The sequence below is a fragment of the Musca autumnalis genome, unplaced genomic scaffold, assembly GCF_047663935.1.
Source record: "Musca autumnalis isolate F117 unplaced genomic scaffold, ASM4766393v1 scaffold_1, whole genome shotgun sequence".
In the NCBI taxonomy this organism is placed as follows: domain Eukaryota; kingdom Metazoa; phylum Arthropoda; class Insecta; order Diptera; family Muscidae; genus Musca; species Musca autumnalis.
In genome coordinates, this window is record NW_027411644.1 from 100,464,068 (window position 1) to 100,473,465 (window position 9,398).

The following is a 9,398-nucleotide window of genomic DNA, read 5'->3' on the forward strand; positions in this document are numbered from 1 at the left end:
TTATATATCAGGCAGACGGTGCGTTATCTAGCAGACACATTATTGCAATTTGCATAAGGGGGAAGATCAATAGTTATTTTTCCATATGTAGGCTCCTTGCCGGTATATGCCCTCCAGGAATCAAAATATGAACCAAAAATAAAATTTGTATATTTTTCATACAAAAGTAATGGCCTAAGTCAACCGCTAAATAATATCAGATCATCATGCAAAATTATAGGCATTTTCTTCAACCTAAACTCTTACATCGTGCTAAATTTCGTGACTATTGAGCTATAATTGCGACCTCTAGCGGGTTTCTGATCACACTACAAACAAAAAACTGGATATATTAGGCTGTAACTCTGTTATCTGATCACGTACATCAACATAATTGACATCAATTTAAAGGTCAAGAAATCGTCTTCCAAATAGAACTCACGAGTGGGGAATGTGTCTTTCAGGAGCAAAGATATAAGCTGTTTATTAAAAATTTTCACAATTTTCACACAAAAGTTGTGGTCCATTTGACCCTCTAAATATTATCTGATTGTCATCTCAAATTGCAAACTTCTTCTTTGTCATATACTCTTACCTTATTTAAAATTTCGAGGCGATCGGACTATTATTGCGACCTACAGAGCAGCTACAAAATCGGATAAAAACTATGTTTTTGGTCCATTTCACCCGCTGAATATTTCACGATCGTCACCAATTAAAATAGCGATCTATTCTGATGTGAAACCGACCTCCATACCAAATTTCGTGACGATCGGTCCATAATTGCGGCCTGGAGTTTGATTACAATTTATAATGGACAGACGGACACACGGACGGACGGACGGACGGACGGACGGACACACATCTCAAAATCGCTTTATCTCGCCGAGATATGAAGATTGGTATACCACATTGGGGGTCTCCGACGAATATTTCGCGGTGTTACATGAATTTTTCCCAAAACAAACTTATAATACCCTTTCCACATAGTGGTGTAGGGTATAAAAAGTAAGAAAAGTCTATAGTCTGACGGAGCCGACCATAGGATACCCTATACCAGTATCCCTGGACAATCGCTCTCCTCGGAACTTCTTTTCAATGATTGTGAAAATTTAATTATCAAATATCAGAGATGTAATGTATAATACTTATGACCAAAACCAAAAAGTTATCTAGCAGGACAAAGACATTTTTGTAGCATAAAAGGAAATTTAGTCATCATAAACTCAAACTTTGTTTAAAATTTTGCGGGTTATTATTTTGACTTACATAGCCGCTACAAAATTGGTTAAAATTTTGTTTTTGGTCCATTTCATCCCCTGGACATTTCACGATCATCACCAAAAACTAATCACTTCTATTCTGGCCCAAACCCAACCTCCTTAAAAAATTCGTTACAATCGGTCCATAATTGGGGCCTTAAGCTTGTTTACAATTTTTAATGGACGGACACACATCGCTAAATCGCTTTATCTCGTCGAGATATGAATTTTGGCATACCAAATAAGGGGTCTAGGACGAATATTTCGTGGTTTTATATAAGCTTTTGGAGAGACAATATGTAGCATGGGTTAAAAATGTGGTTCTCTACACAGAACCCATTATATATTAGGCAGTAGGCCCGTTATCTAGCAAACACTTTATTGCAATTTACATCAGAGGAAAGGTCAGTAGTTTTTTCCCATATGTAGGCTACTTTGCGAAATATATATGTCCTCAAGGAATTAAAATATCGACGAAAAATAAAATTTTTGTTTCCATTTGTTCGGCTTAAGGTCAGAAAATTAAAAACAGAAAATTTTTCGGTTTTTAGTTTATGTTTTATTTCCGATATTTCGACTATCTTCGATAGTCATCATCAGGGATTTATTTGCTTTAAAAGAAACAATTATCATATGTTTATATATAAACATAAATAAAACAATCATATAACAATATTTACTTTATTTTAGTATTATTTGTTGTTAAACTGCAACCGCTTTGTCATCCTCTTTTGCTGACATTAACTTTCCAACTAAAGTTCTTTGGTGTTTTTCAATTGTATTCCTATAAATCTGCGCACAGTGTTCTGTGTCAGACTTATAATTCATTCTGTTTTCAGCAGGTACGTTCACAATATGCAACATTTCTAGTATGAATCTGCGTTTGTAATTGTTTTCCTGCGCTAGGATATCTACGTCTTTAAAATTGGGCGTGTGTCCTTCTTTGATGCAATGGGCTGCAAGAGCTGTTTTTTGCTCCAGTGGCTTGTTTTTAGCCTTTTGATCAGATTTATGGGAACTGAGCCTGGTCTTTAGTTTTGTTTTTGTTGTTCCAACATATGTCTGTTTACATATATTGGATCCGTCACCATTGCATTTGATTTTATACACCACATTAGACTTCTCTTCATTTGGTACTTTTGACTTTGTTTGACTAAAGAAGTTGTTGTTGGTATTGGAGCTTTTGAAAGCTAATTGGTATTTTTCATTATTAAATAAATTGGAATGTGAAAATCGTTCAGAAAAGCCTGGAATGTATGTTGACCTTTTATATATTTTTTCGACTTTTTGTATGTTTCGATCATTTTTGTTCTTTTCTACGTGTTTAATTAAGCCATTAATAGTTTTAGCGGGAAAATCATTCATTTTTAGAATGGTTCTTATTTTCATTTTGTTTTTGTTGTGAAACATCTTGTCACTTATATTCAGTACCCTGTTGATAAAATTTGTCGCAGTATTGATTTTCATTCTACGAGGGTGTTTTGAATGATAGTTCATGAGTCTGCCGGAGGCAGTTGGCTTTTGATACCAGTCCAATACCAATATATTATTCTGCCTATGTATTATGGAATCAAGGTACGGCAATTGATTATTAGTTTCACCTTCCATGGTGAAACGTAACTGTTTGTGGAATGTATTTAGAATGTTCAATGTTTTATCTACTTCGTTCTTCTTAATGATACAAAATATGTCGTCTACATACTTAGTTAGAATTCTGGGTTTTATAGTCAGTTTTGCCAAGGAATCATCGAGAAGTTTTTCCATTATGATATCGGCGATAACTGGTGAGATTGGTGATCCCATTGGCATCCCTTTTAACTGCTCGAATACCTTGTCCTTATATAAAAAATATCTTGCATCCTTAATACAGGTAGATAAAATTTCAATGAAAAGGTTCATTGGGATGTGTGTGTGGTCTTTGATAATTGTCCAGTTTTCTTTTATCGTATTAATAGCTAAGTTAACTGGGATACTAGGGAACAGGGAGACGACATCAAACGATATTAACATTTCATCGTCTTCAATCGGTTGTTTGTTTATTCTTGATTTGAAATCTATCGCGTCTTTGATATTGTATTTTGAATTAGTGGTCAGTACTTTCAGAATTTTAGCCATATACCTCGAAAGTTCGTACGTCGGAGAATTTAAGAATGAACATATAGGGCGCAATGGGGTTCCATCTTTGTGGATTTTAGGCAGCCCATAAATTTTTGGGGCTACGGATGTTCTACTCGTTAATGTTTGTTTTTCTCCTTCATCTATTATATTTAGATCAAATAATTTCGCTACTAATTTATTGTTCTTTTCCTGTAATGATGTTGTAGGATCTTTTCTTAAGCGTTTATATGTACACATATCTGATAATATTTCGTTCATCTTTGACTCATAGTCCAATTTTGAAAGAACTACTGTTTTTCCACCCTTATCTGCATTCAGTATCAAAATATGTTTGTTTTGTTTTAACCATCTTGCTGTTTGGCCCACTGTATTTAATGTAAAACGGTCTCTTTTTCCTAATGTGTGGGTTTTTGTGTGATCGTTTATAAGAGTTATCAAGTTAATTCTAGCTTTCTCTTGCTGTTCTCTGTTCTCCAACGTTTGAAATACAATCTTCTCCTTCTGCTATTATATTGAACAGAGGAAACGTGGTTTTTGTTGTTGGTAAAGAGAATTTTGGTCCGAGAGAAAGCAACCACTGAACGTTGATTGGTACTTCAATATCTGTTTTGTTGATGAACCATTCTTTGTTGTGTTGAATATTAAGTTGGCGCAGGAAAACAATTACAAACGCAGATTCATACTAGAAATGTTGCATATTGTGAACGTACCTGCTGAAAACAGAATGAATTATAAGTCTGACACAGAACACTGTGCGCAGATTTATAGGAATACAATTGAAAAACACCAAAGAACTTTAGTTGGAAAGTTAATGTCAGCAAAAGAGGATGACAAAGCGGTTGCAGTTTAACAACAAATAATACTAAAATAAAGTAAATATTGTTATATGATTGTTTTATTTATGTTTATATATAAACATATGATAATTGTTTCTTTTAAAGCAAATAAATCCCTGATGATGACTATCGAAGATAGTCGAAATATCGGAAATAAAACATAAACTAAAAACCGAAAAATTTTCTGTTTTTAATTTTCTGACCTTAAGCCGAACAAATGGAAACAAAAATTACTGATCAAAGGTCAACAATATCTATATACAAATTAAAACACGGAAGGCACGCCGAAAAAAGCAACAAAATCAACATGCATCTATATAAAATTATAAAACAAAAATATGATGATGAAACTAAAAAAGTCATAAAACAATTTTCAAAAAGTAACAGGCAAGCAGCACGCCTTAAATCAACAGCAACATTCCTCATCAAGTGCAGAGATACAGGTATTATCCCCAATTTTATTTCCAACACAACAAAGCATATAGACAAGATATTCAAAATCAATAACACAGTACCACCACATCTAAAAACTTCATTAGAATCTCTCATTTACAATTTTCACGTAAAATTACTAAAACTTCTCATACAACAAAAACATAAACAGTCCAATATCACAAGAGATATTCTAACCAATACCACACATCGCCTTCAGGAGCTATTAGAAAGAGAAGATCTAGCCTTACTCATGGAAAGTGAAAATACCATTCTCCAAACACAGAGCACAAAATTGAAAGCCACACACAGAAAGAAACTAAATGCATTAGAACAACAACAACATTGCCAACTTAATATTCAACACAACAAAGAATGGTTCATCAACAAAACAGATATTGAAGTACCAATCAACGTTCAGTGGTTGCTTTCTCTCGGACCAAAATTCTCTTTACCAACAACAAAAACCACGTTTCCTCTGTTCAATATAATAGCAGAAGGAGAAGATTGTATTCAAACGTTGGAGAACAGAGAACAGCAAGAGAAAGCTAGAATTAACTTGATAACTCTTATAAACGATCACACAAAAACCCACACATTAGGAAAAAGAGACCGTTTTACATTAAATACAGTGGGCCAAACAGCAAGATGGTTAAAACAAAACAAACATATTTTGATACTGAATGCAGATAAGGGTGGAAAAACAGTAGTTCTTTCAAAATTGGACTATGAGTCAAAGATGAACGAAATATTATCAGATATGTGTACATATAAACGCTTAAGAAAAGATCCTACAACATCATTACAGGAAAAGAACAATAAATTAGTAGCGAAATTATTTGATCTAAATATAATAGATGAAGGAGAAAAACAAACATTAACGAGTAGAACATCCGTAGCCCCAAAAATTTATGGGCTGCCTAAAATCCACAAAGATGGAACCCCATTGCGCCCTATATGTTCATTCTTAAATTCTCCGACGTACGAACTTTCGAGGTATATGGCTAAAATTCTGAAAGTACTGACCACTAATTCAAAATACAATATCAAAGACGCGATAGATTTCAAATCAAGAATAAACAAACAACCGATTGAAGACGATGAAATGTTAATATCGTTTGATGTCGTCTCCCTGTTCCCTAGTATCCCAGTTAACTTAGCTATTAATACGATAAAAGAAAACTGGACAATTATCAAAGACCACACACACATCCCAATGAACCTTTTCATTGAAATTTTATCTACCTGTATTAAGGATGCAAGATATTTTTTATATAAGGACAAGGTATTCGAGCAGTTAAAAGGGATGCCAATGGGATCACCAATCTCACCAGTTATCGCCGATATCATAATGGAAAAACTTCTCGATGATTCCTTGGCAAAACTGACTATAAAACCCAGAATTCTAACTAAGTATGTAGACGACATATTTTGTATCATTAAGAAGAACGAAGTAGATAAAACATTGAACATTCTAAATACATTCCACAAACAGTTACGTTTCACCATGGAAGGTGAAACTAATAATCAATTGCCGTACCTTGATTCCATAATACATAGGCAGAATAATATATTGGTATTGGACTGGTATCAAAAGCCAACTGCCTCCGGCAGACTCATGAACTATCATTCAAAACACCCTCGTAGAATGAAAATCAATACTGCGACAAATTTTATCAACAGGGTACTGAATATAAGTGACAAGATGTTTCACAACAAAAACAAAATGAAAATAAGAACCATTCTAAAAATGAATGATTTTCCCGCTAAAACTATTAATGGCTTAATTAAACACGTAGAAAAGAACAAAAATGATCGAAACATACAAAAAGTCGAAAAAATATATAAAAGGTCAACATACATTCCAGGCTTTTCTGAACGATTTTCACATTCCAATTTATTTAATAATGAAAAATACCAATTAGCTTTCAAAAGCTCCAATACCAACAACAACTTCTTTAGTCAAACAAAGTCAAAAGTACCAAATGAAGAGAAGTCTAATGTGGTGTATAAAATCAAATGCAATGGTGACGGATCCAATATATGTAAACAGACATATGGTGGAACAACAAAAACAAAACTAAAGACCAGGCTCAGTTCCCATAAATCTGATCAAAAGGCTAAAAACAAGCCACTGGAGCAAAAAACAGCTCTTGCAGCCCATTGCATCAAAGAAGGACACACGCCCAATTTTAAAGACGTAGATATCCTAGCGCAGGAAAACAATTACAAACGCAGATTCATACTAGAAATGTTGCATATTGTGAACGTACCTGCTGAAAACAGAATGAATTATAAGTCTGACACAGAACACTGTGCGCAGATTTATAGGAATACAATTGAAAAACACCAAAGAACTTTAGTTGGAAAGTTAATGTCAGCAAAAGAGGATGACAAAGCGGTTGCAGTTTAACAACAAATAATACTAAAATAAAGTAAATATTGTTATATGATTGTTTTATTTATGTTTATATATAAACATATGATAATTGTTTCTTTTAAAGCAAATAAATCCCTGATGATGACTATCGAAGATAGTCGAAATATCGGAAATAAAACATAAACTAAAAACCAAAAAATTTTCTGTTTTTAATTTTCTGACCTTAAGCCGAACAAATGGAAACAAAAATTACTGATCAAAGGTCAACAATATCTATATACAAATTAAAACACGGAAGGCACGCCGAAAAAAGCAACAAAATCAACATGCATCTATATAAAATTATAAAACAAAAATATGATGATGAAACTAAAAAAGTCATAAAACAATTTTCAAAAAGTAACAGGCAAGCAGCACGCCTTAAATCAACAGCAACATTCCTCATCAAGTGCAGAGATACAGGTATTATCCCCAATTTTATTTCCAACACAACAAAGCATATAGACAAGATATTCAAAATCAATAACACAGTACCACCACATCTAAAAACTTCATTAGAATCTCTCATTTACAATTTTCACGTAAAATTACTAAAACTTCTCATACAACAAAAACATAAACAGTCCAATATCACAAGAGATATTTTAACCAATACCACACATCGCCTTCAGGAGCTATTAGAAAGAGAAGATCTAGCCTTACTCATGGAAAGTGAAAATACCATTCTCCAAACACAGAGCACAAAATTGAAAGCCACACACAGAAAGAAACTAAATGCATTAGAACAACAACAACATTGCCAACTTAATATTCAACAAAGAACCAAAGAATGGTTCATCAACAAAACAGATATTGAAGTACCAATCAACGTTCAGTGGTTGCTTTCTCTCGGACCAAAATTCTCTTTACCAACAACAAAAACCACGTTTCCTCTGTTCAATATAATAGCAGAAGGAGAAGATTGTATTCAAACGTTGGAGAACAGAGAACAGCAAGAGAAAGCTAGAATTAACTTGATAATTCTTATAAACGATCACACAAAAACCCCACACATTAGGAAAAAGAGACCGTTTTACATTAAATACAGTGGGCCAAACAGCAAGATGGTTAAAACAAAACAAACATATTTTGATACTGAATGCAGATAAGGGTGGAAAAACAGTAGTTCTTTCAAAATTGGACTATGAGTCAAAGATGAACGAAATATTATCAGATATGTGTACATATAAACGCTTAAGAAAAGATCCTACAACATCATTACAGGAAAAGAACAATAAATTAGTAGCGAAATTATTTGATCTAAATATAATAGATGAAGGAGAAAAACAAACATTAACGAGTAGAACATCCGTAGCCCCAAAAATTTATGGGCTGCCTAAAATCCACAAAGATGGAACCCCATTGCGCCCTATATGTTCATTCTTAAATTCTCCGACGTACGAACTTTCGAGGTATATGGCTAAAATTCTGAAAGTACTGACCACTAATTCAAAATACAATATCAAAGACGCGATAGATTTCAAATCAAGAATAAACAAACAACCGATTGAAGACGATGAAATGTTAATATCGTTTGATGTCGTCTCCTGTTCCCTAGTATCCCAGTTAACTTAGCTATTAATACGATAAAAGAAAACTGGACAATTATCAAAGACCACACACACATCCCAATGAACCTTTTCATTGAAATTTTATCTACCTGTATTAAGGATGCAAGATATTTTTTATATAAGGACAAGGTATTCGAGCAGTTAAAAGGGATGCCAATGGGATCACCAATCTCACCAGTTATCGCCGATATCATAATGGAAAAACTTCTCGATGATTCCTTGGCAAAACTGACTATAAAACCCAGAATTCTAACTAAGTATGTAGACGACATATTTTGTATCATTAAGAAGAACGAAGTAGATAAAACATTGAACATTCTAAATACATTCCACAAACAGTTACGTTTCACCATGGAAGGTGAAACTAATAATCAATTGCCGTACCTTGATTCCATAATACATAGGCAGAATAATATATTGGTATTGGACTGGTATCAAAAGCCAACTGCCTCCGGCAGACTCATGAACTATCATTCAAAACACCCTCGTAGAATGAAAATCAATACTGCGACAAATTTTATCAACAGGGTACTGAATATAAGTGACAAGATGTTTCACAACAAAAACAAAATGAAAATAAGAACCATTCTAAAAATGAATGATTTTCCCGCTAAAACTATTAATGGCTTAATTAAACACGTAGAAAAGAACAAAAATGATCGAAACATACAAAAAGTCGAAAAAATATATAAAAGGTCAACATACATTCCAGGCTTTTCTGAACGATTTTCACATTCCAATTTATTTAATAATGAAAAATACCAATTAGCTTTCAAAAGCT